Source organism: Giraffa tippelskirchi, chromosome 8 (genome assembly GCF_054371585.1).
Source record: "Giraffa tippelskirchi isolate mGirTip1 chromosome 8, T2T-mGirTip1v1.2.pri, whole genome shotgun sequence".
NCBI classification, from domain to species: Eukaryota; Metazoa; Chordata; class Mammalia; order Artiodactyla; family Giraffidae; genus Giraffa; species Giraffa tippelskirchi.
The window spans coordinates 37,690,714-37,714,643 of NC_137282.1; the positions used below are offsets into that span (position 1 = coordinate 37,690,714).

The following is a 23,930-nucleotide window of genomic DNA, read 5'->3' on the forward strand; positions in this document are numbered from 1 at the left end:
TGAGATATAGAAAGTGTTTATTGCAGTACTGGGATATAATAAATATTCAGTAAGAAGACAGGAGGAGAAGGGGGTGAAAGAAGATGAGATGCTTGGATGGCATCATTGACTCTATGGATATGAGTTTGAGCAAACTCCAGGAGATAGTGAAGGGCAGGGAAACTTGGCGTGCTGCAGTCCATGAGGTAGCAAAGAGTCGGACATGACTGAGTGACTGAACAAGAAAATGGTAATACTTTAATGCCCAGAATAATAGTTTCATAATCCAGTGAGTATGGGTGATATCCCATACTTTATTTACCTTTCTTGGCACCTCACAAGGCACAATAGCTAATGAAATGCTTTGGGGAAACTTATGGTCTTTTTCATGTATTTATTTAAGCCTAACATTATATGAATTATTTGATGAGGAGCTGGTATGTATGTGTGTATATGAGGGAGAGATTAATGTTTCATTTTATTGTCATTCTGGAATAAATTGCTCTATTACTCTATTTCTACATTATCATTCCATCATCATAGATAAGAGTCTTTCTATTATATTATGCCAATAACAATAAAAATAATTTGAACTGGCAAAGTTAACACTGCATGTGAAAGCATTTTCTGTTGATTAAAGCAGTTCTTGAAATTCTATATTCAGAATACTTTACTTTCTTTTTTCTTCATAGTAGTGTTGCGGTGTTTTTTCCTTCTGGTTCTTGCGATGTATCTGTTTGGAAAAAGTTAGAATCCTAGAGGTTTCTTTACTGACTTCTGTAAACCTTTCAAGTATTGTTAGTATAGATTAAATTTCCATTATTGATCATTTAAGTTGTCATAGACATTTCTCATGAATACACCAAATTTTGAAGTTTTTTTAATCAGGGTTTGCTCAACAATTTCTTCATTTATTAAATATACCCCATTCTTCAACTCAAGGTCAGTTAATTAGTTAAGGTATATTTAAAGTACAATTTCTGTTTTTGAACTATGAACCTGGAATTGAAGAAAGGATAAAGAAAAGCATAAGAAAAGATGTGTACTTGCAGCTAAATGACAATGATTTAATCGAGTGGGAAACTCTCTTTCCAGATGTTACCCTTGGAGCATATTTGTAGCAGCTATGCACATTTTGTAATATTACAGAAGCAGCAAAATGTCCTTCTTTTAACTTGCCTCTTTTCCCAGAGACAACATTGGCAGGTAGAAATGGCTCTCTGAGCACAACTGAATGAACAGCGTTTAAAATGAAGAATATGGAGGCAGGGGAGAGGGGAGGAAGCAGAGGGTAACATTGAGGCTTAGTGGCAGTTTTCAGGAAATCAAAGGCAAGTAGTTAAGAAAATTTACAATCTTTTAAGTAGTATTGTATTTATTTTCTTCTTAGAGCTTAAGCATACATAGGTTTATCAAAAGCAGTTCCCCACCTCTTCTGTTGTTATTATTGTTTCCTTGAACATCCTAATGTCATGCCAGGACAAAATTCAGGACAGACTCTCACACACAGATAACAGTGATGCAGGATGTTTATATTCTCCATCTACCACTTTCCCCCTCTTTTCCTTGCCCCACCATGCCCCTTTCTTCATATGCCATGTGGCACATAATCATTATTCCCTCAACAAATCTGCTCAAAAAAAGATTTTATTATTTTTTTTCATGAATTTACACCCAAATGTTATCTTTGTAAAGTTCATTTGCATTTTAAACCTTATCTCAGACTGTGGAAGCAAAGAATTTAACACTCTGTTAAGGGGATTTTAAGCATCACTTGGCAGACTAGGGTATGTTTTCTGTGAGCAAATCCTTTTTCTGCTTCTCAGAAATTGTATTCTCTGTAGTTGCTTTTCCAGGTGGGAAGGCAAAGTAGCTCAGAAATAAAATCACTGGGTTTAGGGACAGGCAGACGTGCATTTGGATCCCTGCTTTTGCCAGTTACCTTTTGAGTAGTCAGGGGAAGTCGCTTAAGCTGTCATTTTTCATTTGTGAGTTAAGTAATCAACTCTACCTCATAAATTTTCTGTGCGAATTGAGTAGGTTATTGACAAAAGTGTATAATTAATAGATGTAACTATTATTATTGCATTAGCTTGGTTTTGGTTGAAGAATTAGAGTATTTGATTAACCTTAATTACTACTATTTTTAATAAAACAATAAGGGTTGTATTAACTCTCATACAAAATGTTAAAAGCTCTTAAACTATCCGTCACCTTAGGTGGCTGCTTGTGTCCAGTACAAGACCCTTGGAATTCTCAATATTTCCACTTGAGTGCCCACCTGCCACATCATATTCAGCATTTTCTCTGTTCTTCTTTGCATTGGGATCAATACTTAACTATAGCTGCCTGGCCTCCTTCTGACAACAAATAATGCCTAAGAACAGAAATACCTCAGGTTCAGCAAGAATAAAGCAGATTAGAGAACAAGGAAAGTCAACTATAAACTCACAGATTAACTTTGCATCACCAGCATAAAATTCAAATTTCATACTTTTTCACCATTCAGGATTGAGATTTTAGCTCCATAAGCCAAGTCCTGTACTAGCTGGCTTTCTGGACATGGTAAACCTGTGATGATACCCACTGATCCTTTCAAAACTTTCATTTTTCAAGATAATAATACCTGACTATCTGATAACACCTCAATATTAACCCTATCCTATGACTTACTATTTTTTTATCCATTAAACAATTTATGTTCATTCAGAATTTATTGGATAACATTATGTTCCTCAAGGACTTAAAGTGCTCACCCTGGGTGTGGGCCTTTTTAGAATAATCTGTTCTAATGTGTTTGGAGATAAATTCTTTATTATTTCCCGGGCCATGTTTCATTCTAACAATACCCTCATTCTCTAATCATGCAATAACAAAATTGACCATGTATGAAATCTGGCAAATTCTTCCTCGGTAATGGTTCCAGTAGCTATCACATCATTTTTCTTTATTCTGATTACCATTAAACTCAGATTCTTACCACTTTATTCTAATACACATTCGTTGATTCATTCTTTATGTCAACCCCAAATTATTTAATCTGAGTAAAGGATGTATTTTGGTCACTTTCAACCTTGCCATTCATATACAAATTAAAAAATAGATAAACGTGTGAATATATCACATATTAATTGTCATCTTATTAATTCCTTAGGACTTCCCTGGTGGCTCAGACGGTAAAGCATCTGCCTACAATGTGGGAGACCCAGGTTTGATCCCTGGGTCAGGAAGATCCTCTGGAGAAAGAAATGGCAACCCACTCCAGTACTCTTGCTTGCAAAATCTCATGGACGGAGAAGCCTGGTAGGTTACAGTCCATGGGGTCGCAAAGAGTCAGACACGACTGAGCGACTTCACTTTTTTTTTTTTCCACTTTCTTATTCCTTATAGAGAGAAGATCTAAATCTAAAGAAGATGTAAATCAAAAGGAAGAACTAAAAATGATGCTGAAAAATATTGAAGCATTTCTTCATGATACATGGTTAAGAAAATATTTCTTAAAAGACATAGAAAGAAAATATCATGGAGGAAAATTTTGAATCATTTGACATCATTAATATCAAAAGTTTCTGTTTACCAAGTAGTGTCTTTAAGCAGCTCAAGAAGATACCTTAGACTTAGGTACCTTAGAAGATACCTTAGACACTTGATTTGTAATGAATAAGCATTGCCTATAGAATTCAGATTATACTAGAAATTTCATGGGAAAAGAATTGACAAATTTTTGTCTTGTCAAGAGAATGCAAATAGTGTTTCATACTGTGACATGGATATGAAGCTAAAATATCTAAAGTTAGTCTTATTAAATTACAAGAACGCTTTTATTCTGCTAGTAAGAAAAGATCCTGATGCTGGGAAAGATTGAAGGCAGAAGGAGAAGGGGACGATAGAGGATGAGATGGTTGGATGGCATCATGGACTCGATGGCCATGAGTTTGAGCAAGCTCTGGGAGTTGGTGATGGACAGGGAGGCCTTGTGTGCTGCAGTCCATGGGGTCACAAAGAGTGGGACATGCCTGAGTGACTGAATTGAACTGAACTGCAGAGAATATTAACTATGGGAGCTATTTTAAATAGGATATATGTTTTATAACATGAGTACAAAATAAGAAATCAAATTTTAGTTATCTCTCATGGAAAAATCCAGCCAATTGGTATTTTATAACTTGGAAGTCTTCAGAGAACCCAACTTCTATTTTATTCAGTCGTTGTGGTGGATTCAATTTGCATTCTCTTGACAAAACAAATTGCTATTTGAAGAATATCAATTGAAAACTCAAGGTAAAAAAGAACAGACAGATGTTCATCAACTAGTAAGAAAACCACATTTAATAGATAGTTTTCCATTTGATAATGCATTTAATAACTAATTAATGAACAACTTATGAATCATACACTGGACTAGAATCTTTCTCTACATAGCATTCTAAGAAGTTACCACCATTGGAAAAGTTCATTGAGAAAAAACTAATTTTTAATCATCAACATGTATAATTTATTTGCCAATAAATCAAGCTAGATATTTTTGAAATATAGTATCGGTTTCTGTTTAAAAAATATTAAACAGTATTCCTCCTGAAAATTTGGACCAGGGAATTATTTCATATTTTGTTTTTGACATAATATTTAGCGTGTTTTTTTAAACAGAGAAAATAGATTAAAAAAATAGTAGTCCAGTTTGCTAATGTAGGTATTTATGTACTCTTTATATATGTTTTTAATTTTGACATGTTTCGGGTACTATGGCACACTCTAATAAAAATAATACTATTAGAAAATATTGGTTCTCTGAGAAGACATACAAATAATATGAAAGAATGGATTAAATATAATGATAAGCCATATTCATAAATCTATCAGATCACAAAGAAGGATTTCCTATCTGATGAGATTGAGAAATTAGACAAATTGTTCTAGATAATATGATGCCTGAACCAAAAGATGAGGTGGAATTTGTCAGGTGTAAGTAAGGAGAGGGTGATAGAACATTTTAAGCAGACAGAAGATCATAAAAAGACTTCAGATAAAAGAAAAAATTGACTATAATCAAAATTAAGTACATTCAGCACGGACCATTTTCATCTCAATATATTTTGGCATGCGTATTTTGGAGAAAAGTGTCAGATTATCAAACACCTTTAAATTTGGCCCCATCTTATAATCTGTTGTAGTGCTGACATAATGGAAGAGGAAAGAAAAGGTGGGTGGGGAGGAGAAAGATAAGAAGATGGGGTAGGAGGAAGAGGAGGGAGACAGGTAGGAAGAGAGAAAGAAGGAGAAGAAGAAATCAGGGAAAATGTGTGAAATACAAGTGAATCTTCATAAATATAAGCACATCTTCATCACCTAGTTGTAGTTATATTGCAGGAGATTCACTAATATCAAAGTACTAACTATTCTTTCCTTATTTTCTTGATATTCTTCAAAGGTATTTTATTATACTTAAAAAAAATAAAAAGAAGCAAATACTAGTCATTAGTTCAAATGTCTGGTAGTACAAAAATATTTGCTGTTGTTCAGTCACCCAGTCATGTCTGACACTGCAACTCCATGGACTGCAGTGTGCCAGGCCTCCCCATCCCTCATTTCTCCCAAAATTTGCCCAAGTTCATGTCCATTGCATTGGTGTATTACAGATTATAAATTAAGTGTAAATAGATTAAATTATTCCAGATTAATGTGTGCATCTGTTTCTAAAAAGTCTTTGTGATGGTCTGACATGAATAGTCCACAATGCCCAATAATTTGTCAGCTAAGACACCATTAAGGATGTGAAATTTATTTGTAATGTCTCTCTGAAGCCAGATTTTCATGACAGAATTTTCATCAGCAATTAAAGTAAATGATTGTTCCAGTCCAGATAAAGATATTTTATCACAAAAGCAAAGCTAAGAGAATTTTTCTGGAAAAATTCCAATCTGTATCCTGATTGAAGCCTATAAAACCTTATTTAACTGATAGAGTAGATAGTTTTTAATGATAATAAAAGCACAGTACAAACTATTTAAGCTCAGAACCTCTTACAATCAGGCATTACATCTGCATTCTTCACTTTCAATTACTGACAAAAATTTAAATTTAAAGTCTTCTTTTCCTGATAATTCCATACTCCCTAACAGCAAAAAAAGTAATTTCTGTTTACCCAGTTTCTGTCCAAGTAGAGTCTAACATTTTATTGCTTACTAATTTTTTTTTCATTTTATTCAACCCTTACTCCTCAAAAAAAGATATTTCTTTATGTACTGCTATTGGATCCCAACTTTTGTGATTATGCCCTTGATAGATGAACCCATGCAAAGCACAGGTCTCTCAGTCTCCATGGGCAGTGCCGTCCTCTAACTCCTCAACAAGTTCAAAAGGATGCTTTTTGATTCTTATCATTGTGATTCTCTCTAAGAGCATGTTTATGGCAAGTACCTTTTTATCACTTCATCTAGATAATTGAATTAGTAAATTCAAAGAGGAAAGCTTTATTTATTGATATACATAGGGAAAATGTTGCATATTGTTTTAGCAGTATGTTTCTAAGTTAGAAACTCTGGAAATGAAGAATATCTAATATTTATATAAATGCTTATTTACATTCATGGAAGTAAAATTAAAGGAAATAAACTTGTTTCCTCACCTAGTGTATTTCATAAATTATCCTAATTTGTCCATGCTTCCTGTGTTTTTGTTTTTGTTTTTAATACAGGTGGAGGAACGGAGTACAGGATGGTAAGTTATAGTCTAATTGATGAATAAGGTGATTCAATTCTCCAACAAATGTTTGCACTACAGTATTAACAAAATTGGAAGATAAATTATTTTGTTATTAGTTTATTTATGATAACTTGAGATTCATTTCTTAATTGTATAGGTGAATAAATTCAAATTAACATGTCATTTTTCAATGAATGGGAAAAATACATTTTAAAAGGCACACATTAGAATAGTATCCTTAATTTTTCTGTGAATAATGTAATTAAATGAATAATTTAATCTACCTACCTAAATGAATAATTTAATCTACCTACCTAAGTGGTTGATTTTAAGATGCACATTTTTCAATGTACTATAAGAATTAGTATTTAATGTCAAATTATGTTTTTAAAAGTTTTAGCATCAAATTTTGGTTTTTGAAAATAATAACTGAAGAAAGAGCATGATATTCTATCTTTCCCATCTATATCTTAATTTTTTTGGCCCTATATACCTAGCATGATGTTTCAGTAGGATATACACATTTAATAACTCACACAAGCTGATATTTATTGCTAGCACAGTTTTATTAGTAGGTGTGTATACACACCTACATACGTATGTGTGTTTATGTGTATGAGTAAGACAGGGATTATTTTATTCTAAATATCTGACATTTTTTATTAACTTTTAAAATGTAAGCTAGATTGAGTCACTTAAAGTATATGTTCTCAGTATACTCACCTCATTTCATATTTTGCATTGATGAAATTTACTCCTTATGAGAAGTGCATTTGTAGAGTTGCAGAAATCTCTAGAATCTCCAGAAAAGTTTAGACAAACATATTAAATTGAACAATTGCAATACTGTCAGCATATATTTTATATTTTGTCATATACTTTATAAATACATGAGTTATCAGAAGTTGTTAACATTGGAAAGGGGATTACTTGTATATGCCCAGAATTGTGACCAAGCTTAGAGTTGTAAGACTAAAAGATCTAAGTCCCCTTCCTTCTAAATTCAGAAAGATTTCATTGGTTGAGGCCAACCATATTTCTAAATGTTCTCTGATAATAATCACCATTTCACTAAAAGCCACCTTTCCAATATCTTCACTCCTACAATCCATGCAGTCTTAAACCCCCCAAAACAAAAAACATATCTGGAGAGAAGCATATCAGTCAGCTCTTAGAGAATGCAACATGTGTAAAGAAAGAGTAGCTGCATATGGAATAGACTGGCATTTCTTCCCATGCACAGCCAGGTGCTTTCTCAGAAGAGGGTGGAAAAAGGAGTTGTGACTGCCCCACCAAGAAGTTGGTGTCAACCTTCATGTGTATCTTCCTCATCAGTGTGAAAGAGGGCAGTCACCCCATAGACAAAAGGCCTAGAGTAGTAGAGACATCCCATTAAAAGGGCCAGTGAGGGCTTTTGTAGAGAGTAAGGATTCTGTCTGGTGCCTGTTCCCTGCTTTGCCTGAGGGGCAAGCACATGGTGGAGGGAAGGAGAAAATTTGTCACGGAAAAGCCGACTGTATGACCACATTCGTTACAAGACTCTTTGCTGGTGGAGAGACGAGATTTGAATTGAATATGAGGCTAAAGTTTTCATAAAGTCCAAAATAATAACAGTGACAGCTTAATAATGAATAACTGAGAAGCTGTGGAAGCAAATTGAGATGTTGTTAAGGAAATGAGCATCTCCAGTGGAAAAATGGAGGCAGGTTGGAGGGTATTTATCATAGATGAGACAGTTACTGCCAAAATGAAAACTTTTCATCTTTTTCCCTTAATGAACTGACCCTCTTCAAAAAAGAGAATTACACACATCAAATTAGGTACACGTATTTCTATTAGTATGATGTCCAGCAAGTGATATGTTGATCTTTTGTGGATCTAGATTCTGCTTATTTATGTCATTTTCACAGACCATGTATCTTCACTATTATCCCAAATGCTAATTTCCAAATCTTATCATGGTAAGAGGAATTATTCAGGTAAAATATTTCACATGAATTATCTTAATAGCTGTATTCTGCATAAATATAAAATATTTCATATAATTCTTGCATAGAAAAGTGAGAAAAGTGTTAGTCTCTCAGTCTTGTCCAACTCTTTTTGACCCCAGGCTCTTCTGTCCATAGAATTCTCCAGGCAAGAATACTGGAGTGGGTTGCCACACCCTCCTCCACAGGATCTTCCCAATCCAGGGATCAGACCTGGTTCTCCTGAATTTTCAGGCAGATTCTTTACCATCTGAGCCACATTCTACATAAATATAAAATATTTCATATGATCCTTGCATAATTCTTACAAAAAAGATCTATTTCTCCTTATACTGAAGCATTTTATAGTTTTTGTTAACTGTGAAATCGACAGTGATAATTATCACTCTTACTCATAGAAATTCTAAGGTAGTGGGCAACAGTCTAACATATTTCTCATTACAGTTATTAGTATCATCATTATCCTGCACAACACTAACAGACCAATAAGTGTGTCTCCATAGTTGATGTCAAGAAAGCACTCCTTAGTGATAATTGCCATAGGACTTTGAAAAAATATTTCCTTTCTGTTCTCCAGCCTGTCCCTGAGGCAGCTTCTTCTCCTTAAATATAATGCAGAGCTCTTTATCTTACACAAAATCTGGTTGTTGAGATGAGCATTTCAGATCTTACAGTATACGAAAATGCATGTAGCCCAGTCTTCAGAGTTCATTAGTGTGACATTGAGAGAATCAGGACTACATTGGTTGTATTTCATCCAAGCTGTGACTCAAGACATAAGTCAGCCTTCATCCTCCACACCAACATGTTCTACCTTTTTTGGTTCTCAGCCAATGCAACTTAGAGCCCTGTTTTATACCCAGGAGAATAGTCTACACAAAATCTTTCCTTTAAAACCTGAAACATTTATGGAAATAAATGAATTACAACCAAATGAGAACCAAAGGCTGTTTATTCAGAACTTTTTAGGGCAAGAGAGACAACCATCATCTCTTGCATTTTGTCAGATATTCAAAAGCAGGCAGAGGCATAGGAAAGCTGCAGAGCAGACACAGAAAAGCTTCAGGTATGCCTTGATTGAAGGCAGTTGGCATGAAGAAGCTGTAGGGGTAATGTTTGGAAGCTGGAGCATAGAAAACAAGATGGAGATATGCGATGAGTTAGGATTTTGAGAAGGCTTCCTTTCGTCAAGGTAGAGAGTGTGGAGAGCATCAGTGAGGAATGTATGCAAGCAAGTAATAATGAGGTATGCACTGTGACATAGTCACTCTGAAGTAGTGATGGAGAAAAAAAGAGAAGGCAGCAAGCCTCCAGAAAGTGGGCCAAGAGTGATCCAGTTATATAATTTTCATTTTAGCAACCCCATCTCTCTAAATGATCTAGTTGAAAACAAATATATTTACTAAGAAGAAGGAATTTAAGGAAATGATATGACCATTTTAAACTTACTTCTTTATGAAACCAAAAAGACAAAAAATTGTCTTTTATGAAAAACAAAACTCCATATTATCGTCCATGTGATGCTTTTTCTATTTCCATTTCCCCTTCTTTATCTGTGTGCTTTCTGTATCTCATCTGTTTTTTCTTTTTTTAAAGACACTTTCCTTTTGTATACCTCCTCTCTGAAATCCAGAGGCATCACTTTCCCACAAGCTAAAGGAATAAGATCATCATTGCTTGATGACCTTAAATAAATGCATTACTCAAAATGACAACCCCATTGGCAATCAATAAAGACAAAGAAAAAAATGGCTAAAGCAAGTGTTGAGTTCAGAAAAGCAGTCTACTTAAGCAATTGCTCACCTAATGGAACAAGATTAATAGTGATTGATTTCAGGTACACCTCACAGAGCATATTTGTCTAAACGTTCATCCATTCCTATCTCCATTCCACCCTTCCCCTTCTTCTGTGTCACTTTTACTGATGACTTAACAATTTAGTGAAAGAGCTAATTACAAAGTCTTGGTTTCTCAATACAAATCAAAGTTTCTAAATATATAGTATCAGTGATTTGTGTTAAATAAATTTATACTTCATAAGAATATTACTTAACACTTGAAAATATTGTAATTCTATAAATTCTGTACGTGTACTTGACCAAAATTTCTAGAGGAAAATGAAAAAGCCCCTTCCTCACTACCTCTTCACACCTCAATTTTAATTCACTTATATGTATGTGTATGTGTGTTCGGTCACTCAGTTGTGTCCAACTCTGCAACCCCATGGACGGTAGCCCACCAAGCTCCTCTGTCCATGGAAATGTTCAGGCAAGAATACTGGAGCAGGTTGCTATTTCCTGCTTCAGAGAATCTTCCTGACAAAGGGATCAAACCTGTGTCATTTGTGTCTCCTGCACTGGCAGGCGGATTCTTTACCACTGCACCACCTGGGAACCGTGACTCACTTTTGCGCGTATTTTTTAAAAGCCAGCTTTTCTAATAATACTTCTCTGATCCTGGTCATCTTGTCTCTTTAACTTTGTCTTTTCTTTGAAACTTCTTTTTATTTCTGAAGTTTTTTCTGTATATATTTTCATTCATTCAAAAATTTATTTTTAAAAATATTAAAAATATATGAGATATTAGTCTTTACATAGAGTCTGGAAATGAAAAGACAGTGGTTTAATGGCTTCTGTCATCATTTTGTTATATGCTGCTGCTGCTGCTGCTAAGTTGTGTCAGTCGTGTCCGACTCTGTGTGACCCCATATTCGGCAGCCCACCAGGCTCCACCGTCCCTGGGATTCTCCAGGAGAGAACTCTGGAGTAGGTTGCCATTTCCTTCTCCAATGCATGAAAGTGAAAAGTGAAAGTGAAGTCGCTCAGTCGTGTCCAACTCTTCGTGTCCCCATGGACTGCCGCCTACCAGGCTCCTCCGTCCGAGGGATTTTCCAGGCAAGAGTACTGAAATGGGGTGCCATTGCCTTCTCGTTTGTTATATGAGTTTTTGACAATTAATGTAATACAGTATTATGAGTTTGATAGAAGTTTGCAAAATAAGTATCACAGAGATATTAATACTTAAAATGATCCAAAATATTGGTAGAGTGAGATTTCTAGATTTCTACAAGATTTCTAGAGCCAGTGACTTTTAGACTTTTTGAATAAGCTTTCTTGAACTACTCAATAAGTCAATAGTAGAAGAGATAGTCCAGGACAGAGAAATATACTTGCATAAATTATGAACCCTAGAATTTAAGAAGAAGGAGACACACCACAAGTGGTACAGGCTACATGACAAGTCTCAAATGTTTGCATTTGGTAGCAGGAATTTCAGTAGTGTGTTACAAGATGTTTACAAGAATCAGCCATGGTTCTTACTAATAGCAGCCAATTTCAGTTCATTAAACCAGGGAGGTATAAAGAGCTCACCTGTTCATTAAAGCAGGTGAGTCCTCCTGGACTCACCAGGAAATCTACAGAATAGATCTCAGAATTTGAAAGGAGGCTGCTGCTGCTGCTAAGTCTCTGTAGTCGTGTCCGACTCTGTGCGACCCCATAGACGGGAACCCACCAGGCACCTCCGTCCCTGGGATTCTCCAGGCAAGAATACTGGAGTGGGTTGCCATTTCCTTCTCCAATGCATGAAAATGAAAAGTGAAAGTGAAGTCGCTCAGTGGCGTCCGACTCTTAGCGACCCTGTGGACTGCAGCCTACCAGGCTCCTCTGTCCATGGTATTTTCTAGGCAAGAGTACTGGAGTGGGGTGCCATTGCCTTCTCCTTGAAAGGAGGAAGAAAGGACAAAATCTATCAATGCTACTGCCTCTTGTGCTTTGAATGCTGCAGCTTGAACCACGATGCTGAACCTAAAGAAACTAGAGATTTGTTCTTGCTGAAAGCACCTCATAACCACAGATTGTTTCTTACAACTTTTGCTATTTGTATCACTGATTTTCAGTTTAGTGTCTAGAGTATATGCATCTCATGCTTCAGCCCATGCCATATTCTTGCTGCTGAGGATGATGGGAAAGAAAATATCTAGCTTCTCTAACTTCCTTAGAGAGAGTATGATAGTTAATTTTCTGTGTCAACAAGGTTGGAAATGGCACCCTGATATTTGGTCAGACTCATTCTAGATCTTTCTGTGAAAGCATTTTTTTAAGATGAGATTGACATTTAACTCAATAGTCTTGGAATATAACAACCATTTCATAATTGGGTTGGCCACATCTAATCAGTTCAAGACCTTCATAGAAAGCAAAAACAAAAACTGACCTTACCTGAAGAAGAAGAAAGTCTCCTGGAGACAGCCTTTAGATGAACTACAATTCCTCCCAAAGTCACCAGCAACCACAGGTTGTTACACATATTTGGGATTTGCCAGCCTACACAGTTGTTCATGTCAATTTGTTCAACTATATCAGTCTCCCTCTTCTTAGGTAGAGAGCTAGATGACTGCAGATAGATATCCATTTATATCTATCTACATAAACATATAGTTACATACCTATATAATTATTATCTATCTTTCTATTTGGTGGCTCAGAAGGTAAAGAGTCTGCCTGCAGTGCAGGAGACACAGGTTCGATCCCTGGGTTGGAAAGATCCCCTGGAGAAGGAAATGGCAACCCACGCCAGTATTCTTGCCTGGAAAATCCCTTGGGCAGAGGAGCATGGCAGGCTACAGTCCATAGGGTCACAAAGATTCAGACACAACTGAGCCACTTCACTTTCTTTTTCTTTCTTTCTTTCTTCCTTCCTTCCTTCCTTCCTTCCTTCCTTCCTTTCTCTCTCTCTTTCTTTTTTTCTTTCTTTCTTTCTCTCTTTTTCTTCCTTCCTTCCTTCCTTTCTTTCTTTCTCTCTGTCTATTTACATCATGTTGGTCTGCTTTTCTGGTGAATCTTGACTAACGCAATGTACCATAGGCCTTGACTCACCAAGACTTATAAGGAAGGGAATCTTATAAACATAGTAAGTGTTTCAAAGGTTCAGTGGCCAAAAGTTGCACTGGTCAGCGTAGAAGTGGTTATATTGTGGTTAAAAAAAATTCCTAATATCTGAGTGTTTTTAAAAGCATAGGGACACTTCTTGCTCTTGTGAAGGGTACTTGAAAGGTGGCTGGGGGTATAACTGGGCTCTGCCACTGTCTTTTTTACTCTAAGAACCAGGTTAACAGAGCAACAATGCAACCATTTTCTGGACATTGCCAATCACCGTGGCAAAGGTAAGAGAGAATGTTGTAAAAACACCTAGGTTCTTAAATAATTGTCCAACCAAATATTTTCCACATACCTTTGTTGACCAAAGTAAGTCATACAATCAAATTTGAACTCAGAGCCAGAACTCTCTTATACTTCTTCAGTGAGAGGAAATATGAGAAGACAGTATTTTAATCTGACCCAAATGTACATGTTTTTAATGCAATAAGATAATTTTCAGAAATGTCACTCTGATATTTGGGGAAATAGAATTGTACAAATTTAGAGTTGGTGAGAGCGCATTCAGTTTAGAAGGCTATAGCAATAATACAAATAAGACATGGTGAATTCCAATTGAGGTATTGTAAATCCTGAAAGATGATGCTGTGAAAGTGCTGCACTCAATATGCCAGCAAATCTGGAAAACTCAGCAGTGGCCACAGGACTGGAAAAGGTCCGTTTTCATCCCAATCCCAAAGATAGGCAATGCCAAAGAATGCTCAAACTACCACACAATTGCACTCATCTCACATGCTAGTAAAGTAATGCTTAAAATTCTCCAAGCCATGCTTTAGCAATACGTGAACCATAATCTTCCAAATGTTCAAGCTGGTTTTAGAAAAGGCAGAGGAACCAGAGATCAAATTGCCAACATCTGCTGGATCATCGGACAAGCAAGAGAGTTCCAGAAAAACATCTATTTCTGCTTTATTGATTATGCCAAAGCCTTTGACTGTGTGGATCACAATAAACTGTGGAAATTTCTGAAAGATATGGGAATACCAGACCACCTGACCTGCCTCTTGAGAAACCTGTATGCAGGTCAGAAAGCAACAGTTAGAACTGGACATGGAACAACAGACTGGTTCCGAATAGGAAAAAGAGTACGTCAAGGCTGTATATTGTCACCCTGCTTATTTGAACTTATATGCAGAGTACATCATGAGAAACGCTGGGCTGGAAGAAGCACAAGCTGGAATGAAGACTGCCGGGAGAAATATCAACAACCTCAGATATACAGATGACACTACCTGTATGGCAGAAAGTGAAGAGGAACTAAAAAGTCTCTTGATGAAAGTGAAAGAGGAGAGTGAAAAAGTTGGCTTAAAACTCAACATTTAGAAAACTAAGATCATGTCATCTGGTCCCTTCACTTCATGACAAATAGATGGGGAAACAGTGGAAACAGTGGCAGACTATTTTTTTGGGCTCCAAAATCACTGCAGATGGTGATTGCAGCCATGAAATTAAAAGACACTTACTCCTTGGCAGGAAAATTATGACCAACCTAGATAGCATATTCGGACAAGGCAATGGCACCCCACTCCAGTACTCTTGCCTGGAAAATCCCAGGGATGGTGGAGCCTGGTGGGCTGCCGTCTGTGGGGTCGCAGAGTTGGACACGACTGAAGTGACTTAGCAGCAGCAGCAGCAGCAGCAACAGATAGCATATTAAAAAGCAGAGACATTACTTTGCCAACAAAGATCCGTCTAGTCAAGGCTATGGTTTTTCCAGTAGTCATGTATGGATGTGAGAGTTGGTCTATAAAGAAAGCTGAGTGCAAAAGAATTGATGCTTTTGAACTGTGGTGTTGGAGAAGACTCTTGAGAGTCCCTTGGACTGCAAGGAGGCCCATCCAGTCCATCCTAAAGGAGATCAGTCCTGGGTGTTCATTGGATGGACTGATGTTGAAGCTGAAACTCCAATACTTTGGCTACCTCATGCGAAGAGCTGACTCATTGGAAAAGACCCTGATTCTGGGAAGGATTAGGGGCAGGAGAAGGGGACGACAGAGAATGAGATGGCTGGATGGCATCACTGACTCGATGGACATGAGTTTGGGTAGACTCCGGGAGTTGGTGATGGACAGGGAGGCCTGGCATGTTGCGATTCATGGGGTTGCAAAGTGTCAGACACGACTGAGCGACTGAACTGACTATACTGAACTGAATGATACTTAATGTAATAGAAGTTGTAAAAAATAGGGGAAAAATGAAGAAATATTGCGAGTCATTAGAGGATGAGAATAAACAAAGCTTTCTAACTAATTGCTTGTGGATTACTTATGTGAAGAAGTGGTCAATGATGACAGTCAGGGGTTTGGTTAATTAAATGAGTTTGAGGTTGCTTTTTTTAATATAGCATTATCTACTGGAAGCTGATTAATATATGTAGCCCCATTCTCTCAGACAAATTGCATAAGAAAAGTAAATATTTTGTTTGGCAGGTATTGAGTTAAATTTTGTATATGAGGCACCTATAAAATATCCAAGAAGTTTTATGCAGCCAATTCTGTCTGGAGCTGTAGATTTAAAAATATCAGAAAACATTTGATGATTATTCATGGAAATTGTATAGATAAGAGAAGAAGGCAGAAGACAGAAATTGATATTTAAGGGTCCCAAATCAGAAGCGAAGCAGATGTAAAGTAAAACACTTCAAGAAAAAATAAAACAATAGCCAAGTGGAAATTGATAGATATAGAAAGCAAACCAGAATGGAATGGAGTCAGCTTTAAGCCAAGGGAAGAGAGAACGTATTTCAAAAAGTGAGGGAGAAAAATTTTTGTTAGTAAGAAGAAAAAGAGCTGGAAAAGATTAGTTAATTACTGGCTTGGGGCAATTCTTAAAATACACCTATAGTATGGTCCTGACTATTGACTAGGGTTTCACGTTAGGCCAGAATGTTGTTAGTGGAATCATCCTGATTGGCCAAAAATCTGATTCTTAAACTTAACTGTTGTTATAAAAATAGTGTGTGCCTTTGAAACCTGAAGTGCTGCAGTCCATTGGGGTCACAAAATAGTCGCATGGCACTGAGAGCGTCCACCGAGCAGTCCAAAGCCTAACCTCATGATGTCCCGTGATAAACACACAGAAAGCTGTTAAACATACTACTGCTGCTAAGTCGCTTCAGTCGTGTCCGACCCCATAGACGGCAGCCCACCAGGCTCCTCCATCCCTGGGGTTCTCCAGACAAGAGAACTGGAGTGGGTTGCCATCACCTTCTCCAATGCATGAAAGTGAAAGTAAAGTCGCTCAGTCGTGTCCGACTAGGTTTCCCTATCATCCATTCTCTGGAGAAGGCAATGGCACACCACTCCAGTACTCTTGCCTGGAAAATCCCATGGACAGAGGAGTCTGGTAGGCTGCAGTCCATGGGGTCTCTAAGAGTCAGACACAACTGAGCGACTTCTCTTTCACTTTTTGATTTACATGGCTAGACACTTTGGGTATGTGTTGACATGCCACAGAGAAAAAAGTTATTAGCCCTTGAGAAAGACGAGAGTGACAAATTGATGGAGGTAGGTCTGTTCAGTTCAGTTCAGTCATTCAGTCATGCCCAATGCTTTGCGACCCCATGGACTGAAGCACACCAGGGTTCCCTGTCCATTACCAACTCCTAGAGTTTGCTCAAACTCTTGTCCATAGAGTCAGTGATGCCATCCAACCATCTCATCCTCTGTTATCCCCTTCTCCTGTCTTCAATCTTTCCCAGCATCAGGATCTTTTCCAATGAGTCAGCACTTCAAATCAGGTGGCCAGAGTATTGGAACTTCGTCTTCAGAATCAGTTCTTCCAATGAATATTCAGGGGTTAATTGCCTTTAGGATTGACTGGTTTGGTCTTGCAGTCCAAGAGGCCCTCAAGAGTCTTCTCCAACACCACAGTTCAAAAGCATCAATTCTTCGGTGCTCAGCTTTCTTTATGGCCCAACTCTCACATCCATACATGACTACTAGAAAAACCATAGCTTTGACTAGACAGACTTTTGTTGGCAAAGTAATGTCTCTGCTTTTTAATATGCTGTCTGGGTTGGTCATAGCTTTTCTTCCAAGGAGCAAGTGTCTTTTAATTTCACGGCTGCAGTCACCATCTGCAATGATTTCAGGGCCCAATAAAATAAAGCCTGTCACTATTTCCATTGTTTTCCCATTTATTTGCCATGAAGTGATGGGTTGGATGAAGCACGCGCTGGAATCAAGATTGCTGGGAGAAATATCAATAACCACAGATATGCAGATGATACCACACTTATGGCAGAAAGTGAAGAAGAACTAAAGAACCTCTTGATGAGGGTGAAAGAGGAGAGTGAAAAAGTTGGCTTGAAACTCAACATTCAGAAAACTAAGATCATGGCATCTGGTCCAACCACTTCATGAGAAATAGATGGGGAAACAGTGGAAACAGTGACAGACTTTATTTTGGGGGGCTCCAAAATCACTGCAGATGGTGATTGCAGCCATGAAATTAAAAGGCACTCCTTGGAAGGGAAGTTATGACCAACCTAGACAGCATATTGAGAAGCAGAGACATTATTTTGCCAACAAAAGTCTGTCTAGTCAAAGCTATAGTTTTTCCAGTAGTCATGTATGAATGTGAGAGTTGAACTATAAAGAAAGCTGAGCACCAAAGAATTGATGCTTTTCAACTGTGGTGTTGGAGAAGATTCTTGAGAGTCCCTTGAAATGCAAGGAGATCCAACCAGTCCATCCTAAAGTAGTCAGTCCTGAGTGTTCATTGGAAGCACTGGTGTTGAAGCTGAAACTCCAATACTTTGGCCACCTCATGCGAAGAGTTGACTCATTGGAAAAGACCCTAATGTTGGGAAAGATTGAAGGCAGGAGGAGAAGGGGATGACACAGGATGAGATGGTTGGATGGCATCACCAACTCGATGGACATGAGTTTGGGTAAACTCCGGGAGTTGGTGATGGACAAGGAGGCCTGGCGTGCTGCGTTCCACGTGGTTGCAAAGAGCCAAACACAACTGAGCGACTGAACTGAACTTATGGGACCAGATGCCATGATCTTAGTTTTTTGAATGTTGAGTTATAAGCCAGTTTTTTCACTCTCCTCTTTTTCATCCTTATTAAGAGTTTCTTTAGTTCTTCTTTACTTTCTGTCAGTAGAGTGGTGTCATCATGTCTGAGGTTATTAATATTTGTCCCAGCAATCTTGATTCCAGCTTGTTCTTCATGCAGCTGGGTATTTTGCATGATGTGTTCTGCATACAAGTTAAATAAGCAGGCAGACAATATACAGCCTTGACATACTCCTTTTCCAATTTGGAACCAGTCCATTGTTCCATTTCTAGTTTTAACTGTTGCTTCTTGACCTGCATACAGGTTTCTCAGGAGGAAGGAAAGGTGGTCTGATATTCTCATCTGTTTAGAATTTTTAAAAGTTTGTTGTGATCCACACAGTCAAAGGCTTTGGCACAGTCAATAAAGCAGATGTTTTTTTCTGGAATTCTCTTGCTTTTTGTATGATCCAACAGATATTGGCAATTTGATCTCCGGTTCCTCTGCCTTTTCTAAATCCAGCCTGAACATCTGGAAGTTCTCGTTTCATGTACTGTTGAAGCCTTGCTTGGAGAATTTTGAACATTTCTTTGCTGGCATGTGAGATGAGTGCAATTGTGTGGTAGTCTGAATATTCTTTGGCATTGCCTTTCTTTAGAACTAGAATGAAAACTGAACTTTTCCAGTCCTGTGGCCACTGCTGAGTTTTCCAAATTTGCTGGCATACTGAGTGCAGCACTTTCACATCATTATCTTTTAGGATTTGAAATAGCTCACCTGGAATTCCATCACCTCCCCTAGCTTTGTTCATAGTGATGCTTCCTAAGGCTCACTTGACTTTACACTCCAGGATATCTGGCTCTAGGTGTGTGATCATACCGTCATGAATATCTGGGTCATTAAGACCTTTTTTGTATAGTTCTTCTATGTATTCTTGCCATCTTGTCTTAATATCTTCTGCTTCCTTTAGGTCCACAATATTTCTGTCTTTTATTGTGCCCATATTTACATGAAATCTTCCCTTGGTATCTCTAATTTTCTTGAAGAGAACTCTAGTCTTTCCCATTCTATTGTTTTCCTCTATTTCTTTGCATTGTTCACATAAGAAGACTTTCTTATCTCTCCTTGCTATTCTTTGGAACTCTGCCTTCAGATGAATGTATATTTCCTTTTCTCCTTTGCCTTTCACGTCTCTTCTTTTCTCAGTTATTTACAAGGCCTCCTCAGGCAACCATTTTGCCTTTTTGCATTTCTTTTTCTTGGTGAGGGTTTTGATCACCACATCCTGTACAATATCACGAACCTCCGTCCATAGTTCTTCAGACACTCTATCAGATCTGATCCCTTGAATCAATTTGTTGCTTGCACTGTATAATTGTAAGGGATTTGATTTATGTCATACCTGAATGGTCTAATGGTTTTCCCTGCTCTCTTCAATTTAAGTCTCAATTTTGCCATAAGGAGTTCATGATCTGAGTCACAGTCAGCTCTCAGTCTGTTTTTTGCTGACTGTATAGAGCTTCTCCATCTTCACCCATAAAGAATATAATCAGTCTGATTTCGGCATTGACCATCTAGTGATGTCCATGTGTAGAGTGGCTTCTTGTGTTGTTAGAAGTGGTGTTTGCTATGACCTGTGCCTTCTCTTGACAAATGTGTTAGCCTTTGCCCTGCTTCATTTTTTACTCCAAGGCCAAACTTGCCTGTTATCCCAGGTATCTCTTGACTTTCTACTTTTGCATTCTAGTCCCCTATGATGAAAAGGACATCTTTTTTTGGTGTTATTTCTAGAAGGTCTTGTAGGTCTTAATAGAAACTTTCAACATCAGCTCCTTTGTCATTAGTGTTTGGGGTATATACTTGGGATTGGTGCTGCTGCTGCTAAGTCACTTCAGTCGTGTCCAACTCTGTGCGACCCCATAGATGGCAGCCCACCAGGCTCCTCTGTCCCTGAGATTCTCCTGGCAAGAATACTAGAGTGGGTTGCCATTTGCTTCTCCAATGCATGCATGCATGCTAAGTTGCATCAGTCATGTCCAACCCTTTGTGACCCTATGGACAGCAGCCCACTAGGGTCCTCCATCCACAGGATTCTCTAGGCAAGAATGCTGGAGTGGGTTGCCAATACTGTGATACTAAATGGTTTGCCTTAGAAGTGAACCAAGATTCTGAGAACTGAGATATGTGTGCATGTATGTGTAAAAACTTATACCCATGAACATATTTTGTAACATTCACAGAAGTTTTTTACATAGCTATATATCTAGTTTGTTGAATATAGCAAGAAGGTAAATTTTAACATGTTCTAGGTTAAGCAACCATGTGAAAGTGAAGACAGTATTTATTATATACAGAGGTATCTGGATCTAAAAATATGAAATCAGCTTCTATATAAAAACTATATTTTCATGCCCCATCATGAAGTGAATTCATATATGACACAGAAGATTGTTCCCAAGGCACCTATTAATATGGCATTATATAAAACTAGTGTTTATATCAAATTAAAGCATGCATTTAATTTTTGATTCCTTAAGACATTAAGTGGCATGCAAGTATTTTTTAACCTATGTATGCCACACTGAATTAACATTTCCATTAAATGTCATGTAATATGTGGATCAGAGTGCTAACCACTTAGAAACATAAATATTGTGGTAGACTTATGCAATATGATATCAAAATTGTTTTAGTTTACTGGATTTTCTGTCATTCATATAGTGCAAAGTGATTTCTATTAGATCAGTCATCAGAAGAAAACAAGGTTTATTTTACAGAGGGCTTTCCACTGACATATGTACACTTTCCTATATACACTAATATAGAAATGACTCCCATATTCTAGTTGATTTCTGCTGTCTTAAGAGACTTTAAAGGAACAAATCAATTGCTGCAATGATAGCGAAAAGAGAAATAAAGAGTAAAGTATATTTATGTGGAAAAGAAAGCAAAGCAAAACAAAACAGAACCCTAAAATTGCTTTCATTGTTTTTGTGCCAATACCAAATTAAAGGAATGAACTTGCTGTATATGTGGAAAATATTTCTTTTTAGTGCCTCTTGCTATACTCGATAAAATATGAGAAGAAATAAAAAAGAATCAGGAGAACTGCATAATAATGCTAATAGCTTCTTCTGTGACCTTGGGCAAGCCACTTGACCTCCTGGTGACTCAGCTTTTCCATCTGTAAAACTGAATGGTAATTAATTACCTCATTTATTCTGTGCTCAATAGTTTGCCATTTGTATAAGCCTTGTTCAGCATCAAGGACATTTCTTCAAGGCTTCCATCTTTTCATGACTCGATGTCTATTTTTCATATTTTAAATAACGTTTAATGTGATCACTATAACAAAACAGGGTAGGGGAAGGATAAGTTATCTACTTCTGCCCAAGAGCTGATAGTCAAGCCATAATAATACATGCTTTATGTGTTTTCCTGTGTGTGTAAGGTTGTAGATGGAAGGCATAGAATAGAACAAACTACATCGAATTAAATATCACTTATCAATTATTTTTTAGTGGTTTATGTATTTTAATTCAGCTCCTACAATATGAATAAACCCTCTCAAATCAAAATCAAAACCATCAATGTTGGGAAACACCATCTGTTGTACATACCCATTTTACCAATTGTTTTTTCAGTGTTTATTCATGAGGTCAACTACTTATCTCACTCTTACACTTTGGAAAAATGCAAACAGATGTTCCATTTTTCTCTTGATATCATCAGTTCTGATTAACGACAGTAAAGTTCAAGTCAGTGAATTTTCCTTGGCCTGCTTTCTATCTTTCAAATAACTTTAAGTCTTGATAGCTTCTTGACACTGCTTTTATCATTCAGTAAACACATTGATTACTTGACAAAGAAGATTTCAGCTAAATTGAACATTTTTAAGATCGATTTGAACACTGTCTCACTATTAGAAGAGATAATACAATTTTAAGCACATTTATTTTGCTCACATCAAGTATACTGGCCTACAAATGCACTTTAAAACTAGAGAATGAAAGTCTTCAATGATTCTTAGAACCCCAAATCTACAATTATAATTAACATCCATGATGACTAACTCTAGAATTGTGTACAAGCTATTGAGGAATGTACTGCTTAGATTTAATGCATAATTAAGAGCTTTGATAATGGTGGTTACTGATTTGTGTATCTAAGTGACATAATGAAGTGCTTAAATAACAAAATAATTTAAAAGAGAAGTTGAAGATTAACATGGAGGAAAGGAAATATTTCAAGTCATGGGAGCTTAGTACTTCCTCAATCAAATATAAGCCATGAAACTTTCTTGTAAGACTAATAAAGTACCACCATGATACACACTACCAGTTTTTTCAAGTAATTAACATATGTGTGTATTTTTATAACAAAACTAAACAAATAAAATAATGCTATTGCTTTAGTGTGCCTCATAAGGTGTCAAAAGCTACCCTATTAGAAGCCTTCTAAACAAAACCTGAATACATGTACAGTAAACATGTACCCATTGTTCTAGGTTACTATACTTGACAGTGTTGCCAAACAGCTCGTAACAACATATCATCATTCTCTTTTCTCCAGGCTCCAGTAATATTTTTCTTGTTGTCTTTAACACCTTTACCTAGTATTCGTTTCCAGCTTTCACAGTTGGTCCCATGGAGGCAGTTGAAGCTTCTGCCATCTGTTTCAAATCAAAAGCAGTGCCCTATGTTGACAATGTTAGGCAGGAACACTACTTTCAGGTACTAGATTCTGCTTTGATTTTGTTTTCTTCATAGCAAACTAACTAACCTAAGTGCTTAAAATAGCAACTTTAAAAATTACATCTCATGTTTTTCTAGATCAGGATTTGGGTAAAGCTTGGCTAGTTAGTTGTCATGTGATGTCACATAAGAAAACTTTGTGGTATTAACTTGGCAGATAGGCCCAATTGGAAGGTGCACAGTGTCTTCACACTCGTGTTCTGTGGCTTGGAAAGGATGACTGGAAGTCTGGACTCATCTGGAATTGACAGAGGCACCTATGTGATTTTGGTGGACACAAGGTAGTTGGTTTCTTCCATGACAGCTCACAAACTAACAGTCTGTGACTATTCCCTGTGACTATAGACAGAGCAGCTGTCAACTCTGTCTTGGTAAGGAGATATTTAACTAATCTAAATGGATTTGGAAGAGAGATGCAATGAAATGGACTTATTTGATATTGTAGTCAGTAGTTTAGGGAATGAAACAGAAAATTAAATAAATAAACATCTGTCATATTTGGGAGGATTTCAAAGAAATGATAGTGCTAAACCAAGAATAGTAATAATTATTAACAAATAATTTA

At 37.0% G+C, this 23,930-nt stretch overlaps 1 protein-coding gene across 3 annotated transcripts in view; it reads left to right on the forward strand.

Annotated features, from left to right (window-relative positions):
* The window catches only part of LOC145518862 (uncharacterized), a 1,117,244-nt gene that overhangs the window by 951,386 nt on the left and 141,928 nt on the right, over window positions 1–23,930 (forward strand). For 2 of the 3 annotated variants that reach the window (XR_014063353.1, XR_014063350.1), the window contains one exon: window positions 3,134–3,301. The gene's annotated coding sequence lies outside the window, so the exon portion shown is untranslated. Of the gene's footprint in view, window positions 1–3,133; window positions 3,302–6,673; window positions 6,697–23,930 lie in introns of those variants that run through there. The other variant, XR_014063357.1, reaches the window with a different exon arrangement.